General features: G+C 48.9%; 1 protein-coding gene across 1 annotated transcript in view; it reads right to left on the bottom strand.

Moving 5' to 3' along the window:
* LOC146177743 (uncharacterized) overlaps positions 1-16,901 on the bottom strand; it is a 137,855-nt gene extending 120,954 nt beyond the window's left edge. Inside the window, exon 1 of the mRNA XM_084581628.1 lies at positions 16,713-16,901. The gene's annotated coding sequence lies outside the window, so the exon portion shown is untranslated. The remainder of the gene's footprint in view (positions 1-16,712) is intronic.
* Positions 16,902-17,163: the final 262 nt, after the last annotated feature.

The following is a 17,163-nucleotide window of genomic DNA, read 5'->3' on the forward strand; positions in this document are numbered from 1 at the left end:
CTATCTAGATGTTGTACGGGCTGCATTGCTGGTCCTTCTTTCTTTCTGCAAGCATCTCCCATTCAAACAAATGAGCCAATGAAAGTCTATTTGAACTTTCCATTAATCATGTTCCAGAAAAAGGGAGCTGGACCAGGAAAGTAACGAGCTCAGTTTCTTGCAATCTAAAAAACAAAGAAATATTAAACAAAGGCTTCTTAAGGCTGGAGGCTCTCGCTGATTAAAAAAAAAAAACATTGTGTGGTACTTTGGACCACTAAAGTGCGATAAGGCGAGAGCCTGTGTTTGAAAGTGCGCCGATTCCGGCTTTTACTGTATCTGCTTCTGTACGCTCTGTGGTGCGGCTTTCAAGGAAGCACCAAATGAAAGGCTCCGCGCGGACATCTGGATCGGTATGACGCCATAGCGTAAGCTACCAGCCAACATATTAAGCCCCGCTTTAACCGAGTCGTATGAACGTGCCTGCGTGACTAGGAATAATAACGCGTATTCAAGGGTCTTGGCAGGCTTATTCTGATATCACCCTCCCGAGCCCCGAGTTAGCAGCGCCTGCCTAACATAATGTCAGGAAGTCCTACGTCCAGTTAGTGCTCGGCCATGTCAGCTGCCAGCTACCACCTCCCACGTAACAAAAGCGTATTCAGGCTTAGCTTAGCCGTCCTGGTGGCCACCAACTTGGTTGGCCGTCATACTAGATGGCATCACGTGACCTTGGGTGCCGCAAAGGGTGAAACCTTCTGCGATCGACAGTATGAGCGAATAAATGCTTTGCCTTAATACGAAATTGCAGAGTCACCTTCGCTGATAGAACTTGATTAGAGATTGTTGGTTTATATTTTTAAAAAGTTTAACTTTGCGAATAGATTCTGGCAATAGGATGCTGTGGTTGAGGGCTTCAGATAATTTTGGTCTCTTTAGGGCTGCTTAATACAAACAGACATTTTACAGTGCAAGAGTCCCTTCTGTTTGGCCCTATCACAAGGCGATCTCAACAACTGAAGTCGAACTTGCCAGCTCAGAAGTTTAGTACCGTATCCACTGAGCCACACCTATTAGATGTTAGCAGTTACAATTAGAACTTTTTAACTATTAGATGTAATAGTCATGAATATAAATGAATTATGTTGTAATACGAGACTGCTGTTTTGATTTAGCTGCTTGTCCTTTTTGCCAGTTTTGGGATACTGGCTTCTGGCTAAATCTTTGTTTTCAGCATGGCAAAATACATTCGAAATAGCAAAGGTTGCATATCTTAGGGGGAATTATGAAAGAAATAATCTTTGTGGCCCTTAAGGTTAAGGAAATATTATTGCACTTCGCGTTTATTAAACGTCTGTTTGATTATCCAAGAAATTCACTCTAAAATGATAATAGTGCCACTTTTATTCAGATTCTCAGTTGGAAAGATACTAAACAAGCAATGTACATATTGTTACGGCGCTCGCCGAAGGGCGCTGCGCCAGAAAAAGAAGAGGCGTGGGACAAGCGCGAGACGAGCGCGCGGCGCCAGCGCGAGGGTTAGAGAACAAAAGAAGCGCGCCGGGGCAAGTGGTGTTTGCCTGGTGTCCTCCGTTCTTCTGTGTCTATCTCTAGGCGGCCCAGCGTCCCACAACATTTTGGTGTCAGAAGTGGGATCATGCCGCTCACCCGCTCCCAAAGTCAAGGACTCGACGTGCCAGACGACAGGACTCTGCCACCAGGCGATGGCGCCGACGACGCAGCGGCTGGCGCAGCTAGACCTAGAAGCTCGGAGGGGCTCGGTCCTTCGCAGCAGCTGAATGGCGGTATTGAGCGCCTCCTGGATATAGTTACTCAGCGGATGGACGCATGGGAGGCCCGTCTGACTGCCCAGGCTGTGGAGATGGAAGCTCTCCGGCGCGACTTCCGTCGCCTTGTGCCAGCCGAGCCGAACACATGTCATGAGTCTTTAGGCGTACCCGCCACTGCTGCCTCCAGCCCTGCCGTCGCTGGGCCTGCTGTCGTAGCCGCCAATAACGTGCTCGGCGCGGGTACATCATTGGACGTAGTGGAATTACCCACGTTTGACGGCACTATCTCGTGGGATGCTTACCGCATCCAACTGGAAGGTATTGCGACGGCGAGAGGCTGGGAAGAGCAAATGAAGGCATGGATGCTCCTCTCCAAACTGAGAGGCCGCGCAACTGAGCTGCTGCAGAACGTGCCGCCCGACCAGCTGGGCTCTTACACCGTCCTGGTGGGCCTCCTGTCCGACCACTACAGTCATCACCATCATCATCAGCCTGACTATACCCACTGCAGGGCGAAGGCATCTCCCATATTTCTCCACTCAACCCGGTTCTGTGCTAGCTGCATCCACTTGACCTCTGCGAACTTCTTAATCTCATCCGCCCACCTAACTTTCTGCCGCCCCCTGCTACGCTTTCCTTCCCTTGGGATCCAGTTTCTTACCCTAAGCGACCATCGGTTATCCTCTCTCCGCACTACATGTCCTGCCCATGTCCATTTCTTCTTCTTAATGTCCACTAGAATGTTCGTAACTTGAGTTATTTCTCTGACCCACTCTGCACGCTTCCTATCTCTTAATGTTACCCCTACCATTTTTCGTTCCATAGCCCTCTGGGTTGTCCTCAACATAAGTAGAACTCTCTTGGTTAGCCTCCACGTTTCAGCGCCATAGGTGAGTACAGGTAAGATGCAATTGTTATATACTTTCCTCTTTAGCGATACCGGTAAGCTGCTAGACATAATCTGCGAGTGCTTGCCAAATGCGCTCCATTCCAATCTTATTCTTCTTGTTATTTCCTTTTCATGGTCCGGATCTGCGGTTACTACCTGTCCTAAGTAGACATATTCGCCTACTACTTCCAATACTTCGCTACCTAATGTAAACTGCAGTGCTTCCCCTACGCTACAGTGCTTCACTACAGTGCTTCAGGTCAACCCCGTGCGCAGTACCACCGCCTGCGAGCCCGCCGTCAAGCACCCGTGGAGACATACCAGGACCTCGCCGTCGCCATTAAGCACCTGGTTCTGCAGTCGCTGCCGGGGCCACCTCAGAACGTCGTGGCCCTGGTCGGCACCGCGGCGTTTGTCGACGCCATCCGACTCCCTGAGGTGCAGCGCTTGGTCTGTTTTGGGCGTCCCGAGTCCGTCCGCGCTGCCATGGCACTCGCCATTACGGCGGAATTGACTTTGTTGGCCACGCGGGGGTCGCCGCCGTCTTCCGCGCGCACCGTCTCGGTGCTGACTCCTCGATTGGCAGTCCCTACAGTGACCTATAACCGACGCGGGCGTAACGACACCCGCACGACCTGCTTCCACTGCAGCCTGAGGGGGCACTACGCGAGGGACTGTGCTAGCCTTACGACGTCGGAAAACGATTTGGCGGAACTTAGGGGGAACCGTTCCGCTGAATAAAGTCCGCCCCCACCCTCCTTCGTTCTCCTTGTCCCCTCCTTTCGTCGGCCTCGATAACAACTGAAGCTCCCTACGTACTCGTCCACGTCGCTCTGCTTGACCGGCACGTAGAGGCCTTGGTCGACACCGGAGCGGCTGTAAATGTGCAGGACAAATCGTTTATTGTTAGCGAGCCCCACCGGCTTCTTCCAGCCGCCAAAACCCGGCTGTTAGCTTTAAACGGCGCCCCGGTAAAGCAAGTCGGACGTGTCATCGTCAATCTGACAGCGCTCGGAAAGACCCTCTCCACCGAGTTTGTTGTAGCAGACAGCCCTATTTCGCCAGTGGTCCTCGGGTGCGGGTGGTGCTAACAAGCCGGAGTCGTCCTTAATTTTACCACAACCGAACCACGGGCGAGCCGAACTCTGCGTGGGCCGGGTTGGCTTAGCCGGATTTCCAGTCTCGGTGTCGCCCTGTGGCAGTCCCTGGTGTCGGCGACCAAGCGTGTCTCAGAATCTGTGCGTTACCTCGCAACGAAGTGGCCACGTCAAGTCAAGCCGATCGACGTCACTACCGTGACTGTAGCGTCCGCCGTGACTCTGCCACTTGGTGCGGTAATGTGGGTGTATGCCAAGCTTGACAGTCCGATCACAGCGGACGTGCTTTTCGAACCCATCCGGTGTTCAGCTCCAGCCGTGAGATGACCTCCCCTCGAAGCCTTCTGCCTGTGCTCAAAGGAGAGGCCCACGTATTTATGCTTAACATCAGCCACGCACTTCTCGTGCTGACTCCTGGCACTCAATTGGGTACAGCCTCAATCCTGAACTCCGGATCACCGGTTGCGTCTCTGCAACCTGAAGCACCGCCTCAGCACCCTCCAGCGCCGGCGATTATACCATGGGAAACATTTAACTTTGGCCCACCCTCTCAGACGCGGAGCTTGCCTCTCTCAAGGCCTTGCTGCTCCAACATCGCAGTTGCTTTGCTCTAAGCGCCGATGAACTCGGTTGCACTTCCTGGGCCCAACACCGGATCAACACCGAAAACCGCGGGCCCATTCATCATCAACCTCGCCGTGTAGCGCCAGCCGAACGGAGAGTCATCCAGCAGCACGTATGCGACATGCTTGACCAGGGAATTATTGCCCCGTCTTGAAGCCCTTGGTCCTCCCCTGTAGTCCTTGTGCGCAAGAAGGATGGAACACTCCGCTTCTGCGTTGATTATCGCAAGTTAAATGCTATTACTCACCTCGACGTGTACCCTTCTCCCCGCCTCGACGATGCACTTGATCGCCTGAAGGGGGCCCGTTATTTTTCCATCCTAGATCTGCTCTCGGGCTACTGGCAGGTGCCTGTTCACCCCGATGATGCGGAAACGACGGCTTTCGTGACGCCCGACGGCCTTTACCAGTTCAACTGTATGCCCTTCGGTCTCTGGAATGCTCCAGCTACCTTTCAGCGCCTCATGGACCGCGTCTTAGGCAATATGAAGTGGACTATGGCGTTGGTCTACCTGGACGACGTAACTGTCTACGCGGCTACGTTTAAAGAACACCAAACGCGATTCAAACTCGTCATCGAAGCCCTTACCTCTGCTGGGCTTCGCTTAAAACGAAAGAAATGTTTCTTCGGTTTTGCACTTGGGTCACGTTGTGAGCCGGCATGGCATCCGTCCGGACCCTGAAAAACGAAAAGCGTCTACGGCTTACGAAGCTCCCACCACCGCCAAGGAGCTCAAAAGTTTTCTTGGATTTGCTTCGTATTTCCGTCGTTTCATTCCGGACTTTGCCAAGCGAAGCGCTCCGTTGACCGCCATGCTGAAGAAGAATGCAGCGTGGAGTTGGACACCGGTCCAACAGCTCGCGTTCCTTGACGTCAAGCACGCCCCCCTCAAGCCTCCCACATTGGCCCACTACGACGAATCGGCCCCCATCGTCCTCCACACGGATGCCAGCCAAGATGGGCTCGGCGCTGTCCTTCTGCAGGAAGACGAGTCTGGTGACCACAAAGTTCTAGCTTATGCCAGCCGCCAGCTTTCCGACGTAGAGCGCCACCGCCACACTTCTGAACTAGAGTGCCTCGCCGTTGTCTGGGCCGTCGATAAGTTCCGTTCCTACCTGTACGGCCGTCATTTTACCATAGTCACGGACAATAGCGCTCTCACTTGGCTGCAGTCTGCCAACACTTAAATGACAAGGTTGCATGCTGGTCAGTGCAACTTCAAGAGTACGATTTCACCAAAGTGCATCAGCGCGGTTCTGCCCATCAAGATGCGATTTCCTTTCTCGCCACCCTTGTCCCTTGACGGCTTTGACGGATTTCAGGACTGCACAAACGCAAGATCCTGACATTGTGACCATAGCCCAATCCCTTGGCACCGCCGCCGGCGCAGGTCTCCGTAAACTGCGCCGGGTCTATCGAATTAAAGATAATCTCGTGTCATGGGAGGCAGCTCCGTGGTCGACCACCCGTGTGGTTGCCAGTGGTGCCAGCAACACTGCGGTCGCAAGTCTTCGCGGCATACACGACGCTCCCACAGCTGGTCATCTTGGTCGCGGCAAGACCTACGTACGAGTGTCGGAGCGCGTTTGGTGGCCTAATATGTCCGGAGACGTCAAGGAACACGTTGCGTCCTGCCAGACGTGCCAAACCGGAAATCGGCCACAAGAATAACCAAGCCACCCCCGCAGGCTTTTTCGCCGCCGAGTGAACCTTTCGAACTGTTTGTACTGGACCATTGGGGCCCATTCCCGATGACGCCCGCCGGAAACAGGTATATTCTGGTTGCGATCGACTGCTTTTTCAAGTGGGTCGAAGCACTGCCCGTTCCAGACACCTCTTCCGCTCATGCCGTTTTGTTCGCGGAAAAGCATCTCGTTCTTCGGCATGGTGTGCCCCGACGCCTCATCACGGACCGCAGGAGCTGCTTTATGTCCCATGAATTTGAGCGAGCCCTCCGCTCCTTCGGCATTGCGCATTCCACTACATCCGTCAATCATCCCCAGTGCAATGGCCTCGTGGAACGTGTTAACCGCACCCTCACGGATATACTCGCCTCCTACGTGGCTCCGTCCCACAGAAACTGGGATCGTTTTGTTTCTGCGGCAGTTTTTGCACTCAACACTGCGAGGCAAGAAACAACGCATGTCACGCCGTTCTCAGTCGTCTATGGCAGGACACCCTTCATCCCTCTCGACGCGCAGTTGGGCCTTCCCCATCAGACTGCGTCACCAACTGACTCCGCCCAACGACTTCGTTACGCCCGCCTCAACGCTCAGCGCAACCTTCTCACGGCTCATGCGCGTGTGCAAGTGGCCAATGCAGTAGCACCACCACTTCCCTCATTCCGGTTCGGTGACTTGGTCCTCGTTCGCCGCACCATCCGCGCGACTGGCTGTGCCACGAAGCTCATGCCCCGATACCGCGGCCCTTACCGTGTCGTTGAACGGCTCGGCCCCGTGACATACCGCCTCGAAGACCTCCCCGAGCATCGACCATGCGGTGTGCACCACATTTTCCCGGAGCATGTGTCAAACATGATGCGATAAGTCAATGGCGCCAGCATTGACTCCGATTTAGATACCGGGTTATCACCACTACTGTCGTCGCTTGCTGCCTCATTGCCTTCCCAACGAAATACCGCCCCGTAAGTGGAGTGCCTGCAGCAGCTCACCGACACTTTCTTTCCCTCTCTCCCCCCCCCCCCCCCCCGGTGGAAAGATTTTACGGCGCGCGCCGAGGAGCGCTGCGCCAGAAAAAGAGGCCGCGAGACGAGCGCGCGGCGCCAGCGCTAGGGTTAGAGAACAAAAGCAGAGCGCCGGGGCAAGTGGTGTTTGCCTGGTGTCCTCCGTTCTCCTGTGTCTATTTCTAGGCGGGCACAGCGTCCCACAACAATATAATGTGCATAGAGCCGCATTTTAGGACTGAAGCCACGGCTTTGCTGAACTGTCATAAGTATCCCCCATGCGATGGCTTTACGAACTGATTGGTATTTCACAGCTGTTATGAATACCAAATTTCGCATATGGATAGCAAAGAAAAAAGAAATTGAACCTCTCTTCTATAGCTAAAGCAATCTGCTCATTTTCGCTGTGTCATGGTTGTATTATATTATAACGGTTTACAAGCATATGCAGGAGGCATGTTTGTTATCAGGGTAATGATATCCTAGAATGGGATGAACAATGGTGGCAGCCTTGTTCCTATAATATTTCGAACCACTTTAACCGCTTGATATTATCAAAGCGTTGTCATTGGGCTATTTCTTGTTTCTCTTCAGTCACACTAATTGCAAGATAGCATGCCCTTCAGAGCAACCTCTCTATAACGAACAACTCATTATTAGGGGATTAGTCCATTCTAGAAAACTTTTCTATTTAGTCTTCCATCTGAATACTGCCAAAAAATTGGCAGTAGCTTAACTCAGCTGAGCCAGGATAAAAAAAGGAAAAGCAGTAGTATCCGTGGATGACACCGAACCGTTTCTTTGTTGTTCTTGTCGCACCTTCTTCTTCACCGCCTTGCGTCGTCGCTTATCAAGTCGCGCTCTTCGGGAGTTTACGTCGTTCTTTCAGCTTTCTCAGCTTCATTATGCCGCTCCTTCGCGAAGAGCCATGTTGAAAGGATGAGTAAATTCTGCTTGTAGGCGAGCGTAGCGAGCGCTCGCACTAAGCGCTGTTACCTTTCCATAGCATAACACTACAGACTCGCCGCAATATTTTTATATACCTATATATGAAGGAAAGACGTCAACAGTCGGCGAGGCCAAGGAAAGCATTGGGGATTTTACTTTGTCTTTTTTTTCTTTAATAATCACATAAATTAGTAATGTAATCTCTTTAGAGGAAAGATAATTAAACATAAAGTAGAAGGAAAAACAACGTGCCGATGGTGGGAACCAAACCCACGACCTCCGAATATCGCGTCCGGTGCTCTTCCAACTGAGATACGTCGGCCGCTGTCCCACCTGCTACTTTCTTGGGTGTTAATGTTGCCTGTATACGAACCTTGAGAGTGTTCAACAGCGCCAGCCTCAACCATAGCGGAGGACGTGGAACGTCCTTTGTTACCGCAAGCGTTACCGCCAGCGTTGTTACCGCCACGACCTCCGAATATCGCGTCCGGTGCTCGTTATTCGGAGGTCGTGGGTTCGTTTCCCACCATCGGCACGTTGTTTTTTCTTCGACTTTGTGTTTAACTATCTTTCCCCTAAACAGATTACATTACTAATTTCTGTGGTTATCCAAGCAATATATATATATATATATATATATATATATATATATATATATATATATATATATATATATATATATATATATATATATATATATGCCTACGCCGTCGCAAGCCAGCAAGCGAGCGGCTGCTCCACGGCTTATACACCTTTTCAAAATTGACCAAAGAGCTCTGCCATGTTGCAGACTGGGCTGTGCTCATAGCACAGGAAAAAGCAGCGGATTCTCCTCCCACGCACGCTTCACAGCCCAGTCAGACCAGTTTCCCCCAGGGTCGTGAAAAGGTCTATATCCCCACTGCGGCGCAGCAGCTGAAGAGAACCGCCCATGAGCAGTGAGGCGCATAGCTAAGTGATGACGTCACGCGCGACGCTCAGCGAAGACCGGCGATATATACCTTTACGAATGAAGTTTGGAAAGTGTGTGAAGAAGAAGCGAAGCAGCAGCAGGGATATGGAGTGCTGCCTGCTTCATGCTTCACACGCGCGAGGAAGAGGAAACGAGTGACAAGCAGGCAGCGCGCCGCAAGGCACTCTGCTCGAGATCGGCTAAAGGTCAAACTTCCTGAGCAATATTAACAGGCCTGTTCTTCAACAAATAACACTTTGATCAGCTGGTTTTTCAAAACGCAATTTCTGTTAGCCCCAGTCATATAGGTTCTGTATTTCTCATGTTTCTTTCAAGTCCATATTACGTAAGGTTCAGTACAAACAAAAAAAAAAAAACTAAAAGCGCCATTCATTGCAATGACAAATTCCTTTCTGTGAATATTATAAGACACGCGTCTTTAATCGCTTGCAGCGGTGGCGTAGCGGTAGAACATCCGCCTCGCATGCAAGAGCACCGGGGTTCACATCCCGGTGCCGCGCCATTCTCCACCGGATAAAAAAAACAAAAAAACTCCGCGTGTCGATGGAATTGCATAAACAGGTTTGGGGTGCGACCTGATGCCGGTGACCACCTCCGGCAACGCACTCCCTCACCAGAACAGGAGTTGGCCACCCTGGGGCAGTAATTGGCCGCAACCTCCTATGATAAGCTCCATAAAACCCCGGCCCTCAGTCACCAGCGGCTGCGGAACAACGGACCGCGGCGGCGGTCAGATCTGCGACGAAGCAGGGGGTGCTAAGAAAGCCTGGCTCCGCTGGACAGGCCGCCATTGGAAACTGATCCTGGCAACGTTTAATGCTAGAACCCTAGCTAGTAAAGATAGTTTAGCAGTGATGTTAGAGGAACTAGAGGGTATGAAATGGGATGTCATATGGCTTAGTGAGGTTAGGAGGCCGAATGAGGCTTATACTGTACTGAAGGATGGGCATGTACTGTGTTATCGAGGTTTACCAGAGAGGCGACAATTAGGAGTAGGTTTCCTTGTCAATAAGTATATAGCGGGCAATATAAATGAATTCTATAGTATTAATGAGAGGGTGGCAGGCATCCTAATTAGAAGTACTTTGCTTTGGGCTAGTTGGTTCATGGTTGAAGTGGATTATGAAGACGGCGCGAAAGGGACGAGGACAAGGAAGGAACACCAAAATAACAGGACAGGCGCCAACTTTCAACTGATGTTTATTCGCGCAAACCCTTTCATCTTATGAAGCACCCAAACCGTATCACAAAGGCCTATCACATAGTTATTCACGTGGAGTACTCAGATGACTGGCGGTATTGGTCACAGACAAGATAACACCTCACAGTATAATAAGCCAGTAAACAAAAAAATAAATAGCAATTCTTCACAGTAAAGCACGCCATCCAAAAATATATAAAAGCAACCTGTTCGAAAGAGTCCTAAGATTATCGGAGTGCCAAAACACACAAAATAAACGTATCAACCACAAATTGAAATCAACCACACAAAGCAGATACGCTCGTGCCCAAGACAAACACGGCACGTGTTTGTAATTTTCCCTTCGACCGCAATAACGAAAACAGGTGACAATGATTACCAGGAAGACCAACAGAAACGCCAAAAAAAAATATGCACATGAAGGCTTGAACAGGTGACAAAGGAAACAAAAAAGACCAACAAAAACTCGGAAAGAACGTGCAAAAGAAGTTTAAAAGCTGAGGAAATCAACTCATCGTCAACGTAAAACGAAAACAACCGAAAACACCTATCAAGAATAAATAAAACCCAAGTATAAAATCTACAGCAATCCTTCAAGAAAAGCTACCTCAGAGTCGCTGATTGATATGGACGGCTTGCTAACGCACAAACTTCCTGCATTCTTGATGAAATAAGCCTCTACTACTTCTCGCTCTACTTTATCTCGACCAGATTTTTAAAAAATCGTCTTTTTTAGTTCCGGGCGACACCCTTGGCAGGCTTTGCAGTGGTCTGCTAGGAAGCTTCCATGCTGATTGCGAACATTCCGCATATGTTCACTGGCACGCTCATTGAAACAACGACTGGTTTGCCCTATGTAGACCAAACCACAGCTCAAAGGAATCTGATACACAACTCTTGACTTACATTTGGTGAACTTATTTTGATGTTTAATAGCGCAAACCTCACAGGCTTATTCATTGAGCAAAGCTTAGAAAGTTTTGAAGGCGCAGAAAACACAACTTGAACATGAAATTTACTTGCAACTTTTTTGATGCCATGGGATACTTTATGGATGTAAGGAATAACTGGCATAGGCTTCCTTCGTACTTCCGGGTTTCTTTCAACATTTTGTCTCTTCACTTTCTGAAGCAACATTTCAGAAACAGCCAATATTAATGGGGGCGGGTAGCCTGCTTCTTCCAGCCTTTTTACTTGGGCGCCAAAGCAAACCGACATCATGTGATGGCATGATTTTCCTAAAGCGCTCTGAAGGGAATTCGTAATTATAGCTCTTTTGACGAGCTTCGAGTGGGCACTGTCAAAAGGTAGCAATCCTTTCTCTGCTCTGGGATTGTACGTCCAGCAAATATGATCGTTCTTGAACACAAGCCTAAGAACAGCAGTTCGTATTTAACTGGTTCCTCCCATGTAAATCTGAGGCCTTGCTGTGATTGCGGAAAACAGACAACGTCCTAGTCCCTCTCTCAGCTAAATCAAACTCAGGTGCCCCCTTCAGAATAATCAAAAAATCATCGACATATCTGAAAACGGAAACAATATTCGGGTCATGGAGTTGACTTTTGATTTCATTTCCAACAGCTGACAAGAAAATGTCACAAAGAACAGGTGCCACAGAAGAGCCAATACAGACACCTCTTTTTTGAACAAAGAAATCACCTTCAAACGAAATGGCGGTTGAGTTCAAGTAGAGTTCTAGCAAAGCTACAAAGCTCTTGCTGCTAATCCCAGCGGAATTTTGAAACTGAACACCTGTGTCCATGATCTTTTCTCTGACCGCACTTAGGAGTCCTTGATGAGGAGCGGAATAATACAATTCTTCAATGTCGATAGAGAACCCATTGTATTCTAGGGGAGGCAAAGACTCTAGTTGCTGTACGACGTTTGAAGAACTGCGCACAAGGAAGGGATCATCGCTCACCAGTGTGCAAAGGTTCTTCTGCAGGTAGCAACTGACGACCCGTTGCCACGTTCCTCTTTGGCGTGCTTTACTGTGATGAATTGCTATTTATTTTTTGTTTACTGGCTTATTATACTGTGAGGTTTTATCTTGTCTGTGACCAATACCGCCGGTGATCTGAGTACTCCACGTGAATAACTATGTGATAGGCCTTTGTGATACGGTTTGGGTGCTTCATAAGATGAAAGGGTTTGCGCGAATAAACATCAGTTGAAAGTTGGCGCCTGTCCTGTTATTTTGGTGTTCCTTTCTTGTCCTCGTCCCTTTCGCGCCGTCTTCATAATCCACTTCAATCCTAATTAGGCTTAATAAGCGGTATAAAGTGAAGGTTGTACAGGCCTATGCATCTACATGTAGTTATGATGATCAGGCAGTTGAAAGCTTCTACGAAGATGTAGAATCGGCAATACGAAAAGTAAGGACGCAGTATACTGTACTAATGGGCGACTTCAGTGCCAAGGTAGGGAAAAAGGAGGCAGGAGACCAGGCAGTAGGTGACTATGGCATTGGTTCTAGGAATAGCAGGGGGGCGTTACTAGTTGAGTTTGCAGAGCGCAATAACTTAAGAATCATGAATACCTTCTTCAGCAAACGGAAGAACCGGAAATTGACATGAAAAAGTCCTAACGGGGAGAATAAAAATGAAATTGACTTCATAATGTGTTCAACCCCCGCCATTATGCAAGATGTAGAGGTAATCGGGAAAGTGCGATGCAGTGACCACAGGATGGTGAGGTCCCGAATTAGCCTAAATCTGAAGAAGGAACGCAACAGATTAGTAAGAAAGAAACCCATCAACGAATTAGCGGTGAGGGGGAGGGCCGAAGAGTTCAGGATCACACTACAGAATAGATATTCAGCTCTAACCGAGAATGGCGACATTACCCCAGAAGCAATGAACAATAATTTCAGAGATATATAGTTACTGAGTGCGCGGTAGAAGTAGGTGGTAGGATAGTTAGAGAAGATACCGGTAAGCTGTCTAAGGAGACGAAAGATTTGGTTAAGAAACGCCACAGTATGAAAGCTTCCAATCCAACAGACCAGATCGAATTGGCCGAGATATCAAAGCTAATCAATAAGCGCAAGGTGGCCGATATAAGGAAGTATAACATCGAGAAAATTGAGCATGCTATAAAGAACGAGGGAAACCTTAAAGCGGTAAAGAAGAAATTGGGCATAGGCAAAAAAAAAAAGAAAAAACAGATGTATGCGATAAGGGACAAGGCGGGCGACGTCATCACGAATATGGACAAGATAGTCAAAGTAGCCGAGCAGTTTTATACAGATCTCTACAGTAGCCAAGGCAGTCAGGACCGTAATGAGATTGGCGGTAAGGAAAAACAGTCAGACGTTCCACTAGTGACGAAGGACGAGGTGAAAGAGCATTAGAAACTATGAAAAGGGGAAAATCAGCTGGAGGGGATCAGATAACTACAGATTTGCTGAAGGACGGGGGGGGGGGGGGGATATCGTGCTAGAAAAACTGGCCACCCAGTATACGCAGTGCCTGGTGTCATCGACGGCATCGGAACCATGGAAGAATGCAAACATTATTCTCATTCATAAGAAAAGCGACTCTAAGGACCTTAAAAGTTACACTCCAATCAGCTTACTGTCTGTTACCTATAAGGTATTTACTAAGGTTAACGCTAATAGAATCAGGACAATCTTAGACTGCAATCAAGCAAAGGATCAAGCAGGTTTTCGGAAACGATACTTTACTATAGATCATATCCATACCATCAATCAGGTGATAGAAAAATGCTCGGAATATAACAAGCCCTTATACATAGCATTCATTGATTACTAAAAAGCATTTAACGCATTTGAAACCTCGGCGGTGATGCCGGCATTGCGAAATCAGGGGGTAGACGAGCCGTACGTGAAAGTGCTGGAAGATATATATAGTGGCTGCACAGCAACCGTAGTTCTGCATAAAGAAAGTAACAAAATTCCCATAAAGCAAGGCGTTAGGCAAAGAGACACGATCTCCCCAGTACTTTTCACACCTTGCTTTGAGGTAGTATTCAGAGACTCGGAATGGGAGCAGTTAGGCATAAGGGTAGATGGAGAATACCTCAGTAATGGGCGATTTCCTGATGACATTGCCTTGCTAAGCAACTCTGGGGATGAACTGCAAATAATGATTGATGACCTAGGCAGGAAAAGTAGAAAGGTAGGTTTGAAAATCAATATGCAGAATACCAAGGTAATGTTCAACAGCCTCGGAAAGGAACAGCAGTTTACGTTAGGTAGCGAATTACTGGAAGTAGTAGGCGAATATGTCTACTTAGGACAGGTGGTAACCGCAGATCCGATCCATGACAAGGAAATAACAAGATTAATAAGATTGGGATGGAGCGCATTTGGCAAGCACTCGCAGATTATGACTAGCAGCTTACCGGTATCGCTCAGGAGGAAAGTATCCAACAGTTGCATCTTACCTGTACTCACCTATGGGGCTGAAACGTGGAGGCTAACCAAAAAAGTTCTACTTAAGTTGAGGACAACTCAGAGGGCTAAGGAACGAAAAATAGTAGGGGTAACATTAAGAGATAGGAAGAGTGCAGAGTGGGTCAGAGAAATAGCTCAGGTTACCGACATTCTAGCGGAAATTAAGAAGAAGAAATGGACATGGGCAGGACATGTAGTGCGAAGAGAGGATAACCGACGGTCGCTTAGGGTAACAAACTGGATTCCAAGGGAAGGAAGGCGTAGCAAGGGGCGGCAGAAAGTTAGTTGGGCGGATGAGGTTAAGAAGTTCGCAGGTGTCAAGTGGATGCAGCTAGCACAGAACCGGGCTAAGTGGAGAAATATAGGAGAGGCCTTCGCCCTGCAGTGGGTATAGTCAGGCTGACGATGATGATGTCTTTACCAAGTACATAGTAATCGTCACGCGGGTTCAACGTTTCTAAGATTTAGTTCGCATTTATGCGCGAAAAGGAAAGTGAAGCATTTTTTTACTGTGCACATCAGCTCTGCTGCTGGGGCGTCGCTGAACGTATATCTCTAGTATATTTTAAGTCAGTAGGGTTGAGAGTAAGGCAGTACTGTGCGAGTGGACTGTCTGCTATTGCACTGGCAAATTACAATGTACGCCCACTCTGAACTCGGTGTGAATCGAAGTACCGTAACATTCAGAGCAATTGGCAAACCCACCGCGACCTCAAATTCACATAAATAGTGGAGTGGGCCATGTCTCGGTGACAAATGCTTTAAAAAAAGCTTTTGTCACTGTCTTCAAAAGAGATACATATAACACAATGACTGGATGTTATCGGGCTCGCAAGACTTACAACACAATGTTTTATGAGTCAAAGTCCACTGCTTGCTTCGCGCGGTGTTAGGAAATGTATCAGTATCGTAGACATTTTCGTTGAAAACTGCAAGGCAGCTGTGAGTGGCAAGTCTATATATCCTACTTCCGTGGCACTCTAGTCACATCAGCGGTTTGGACACTCCCACGCAAGATTGCTGTCCACATTGTCATGACGTGCGGTTGCGTTCACGTTCGTTTCGTGGTTCCGGTGTCATCATTGACCTCCGTGTATTGAGTGTGCAGCTCTTCATCATTTGCAACTAGTTCTGGCGCAACTATGGAGGGGTTGTCCGGCAATGGAATGCAAGTGCGACAGCGTCGGTATCAGCGCTGCTTATCACGGCACAAAGAGATAGCAACCTCTTGTTCCGTATCGGGCGCGGACTTCCTTGCACTTGCGAACAAAAAGCGCTTAACTTCGTTTTCTCGATCTTTTTTTGCGTGAACAAAAAGTTTATATCTCTATACTTTCTTTCTAGGTCTCTTTCGTTTCGCCGTCGCGACGTTCGAGAGGCGATTTTCCCCAAATTGGGAGGCCTACCGTTTACGTTTTCTTGCTGGTGTGTGATGACTCACTGGTTTAGTAATAATCGAGACTTCGCTTAATAGGAGGGGGTGGACAAGGACTCGGAGATAGGCAATGACTCAATGAGATATTATGGTCGGCCTACAGACGACCAGGCAGTAGGCAGGGGTTCAGCGCGGTCGCCCGCGGCGCTCGCTTGGTACCGCGGTTGCAGCCTTGTCCGATTTTTTTTGATGCGGCTGAGGCCAGACCTTTTTCGACGTTGGTGCATTCTGTGTATTTAATAACAGAGCACGCAAAAGATTCTGCGAAGATTGACGGGACTAGAATTATATTACTGCGCTGTCGGTCGGAACTCGAATATTGTATAAAAAACGGCGTCGGGCGGCACACCGCCTTTATATGTGTTGATCTCGACCCGAAGTGGAAGTGCACGCCATTGAAGGGGGCTAGCTCGAGCGCTTTTCCGCATTCGGGCGCAGGAGCACGCTTTCCGAGCACAGAGGCCGCCATTTTCTCGACTAACGACGCAAACCAAGGTACCGAGACTTAGTGAGCGCGGTTACCGTAACCGCTGCTTATAGTGACTGGCATCACTGTAGTCATTCTTAACAGCAGACGTTTTAGCGCTGCAGAGCCGAGCGGTTTAAGACCATACCTAGAGCCGTGTTTAGAATCAGACAAGGTAAATTAGTTCTATTAATGCTCGAGGTGACTCACCGGTTGGCAGGACTGGTGCGTGCTTCCGGAGCTGGCGATGGTTGGTAGCTTGTGTTTGCGCAGTCGAGACGGTGATAGGACCGGTCGCTATCCTTCCACGAGCAGCGGATGCTGGTGACAGCGATACACCGGCAGCGGCGTGTCGCTCGAGCACAGTTCGAGGAAACGGCCCTTATGCCATCTGTTGCCTTTCTATCTTTATCATTCAGTCTCTACGCGCTCGACAGGAAAACGGTATTGAAAGCAGCTGGTTTAAGTAACGTTGCTATGCAGTGCAACGTTACCAGACCTGTTCGCGCTTGAAGGACGCATGCGAATGTCGCAACGCGGAAGGTGCTTGGTTTGAACGGGGCGTGGGATGAGTCCTCAGTGTAAGACTTTACCATTGGTTGCATGATTCCAACTCAACACGTTCTCTACGTGTTTGTGTGGCCTTGTGATCCTCGCTGAA

The sequence above is a fragment of the Amblyomma maculatum genome, chromosome 10 (assembly GCF_055883805.1).
Source record: "Amblyomma maculatum isolate TAMU_Amacu chromosome 10, ASM5588380v1, whole genome shotgun sequence".
NCBI lineage: Eukaryota > Metazoa > Arthropoda > Arachnida > Ixodida > Ixodidae > Amblyomma > Amblyomma maculatum.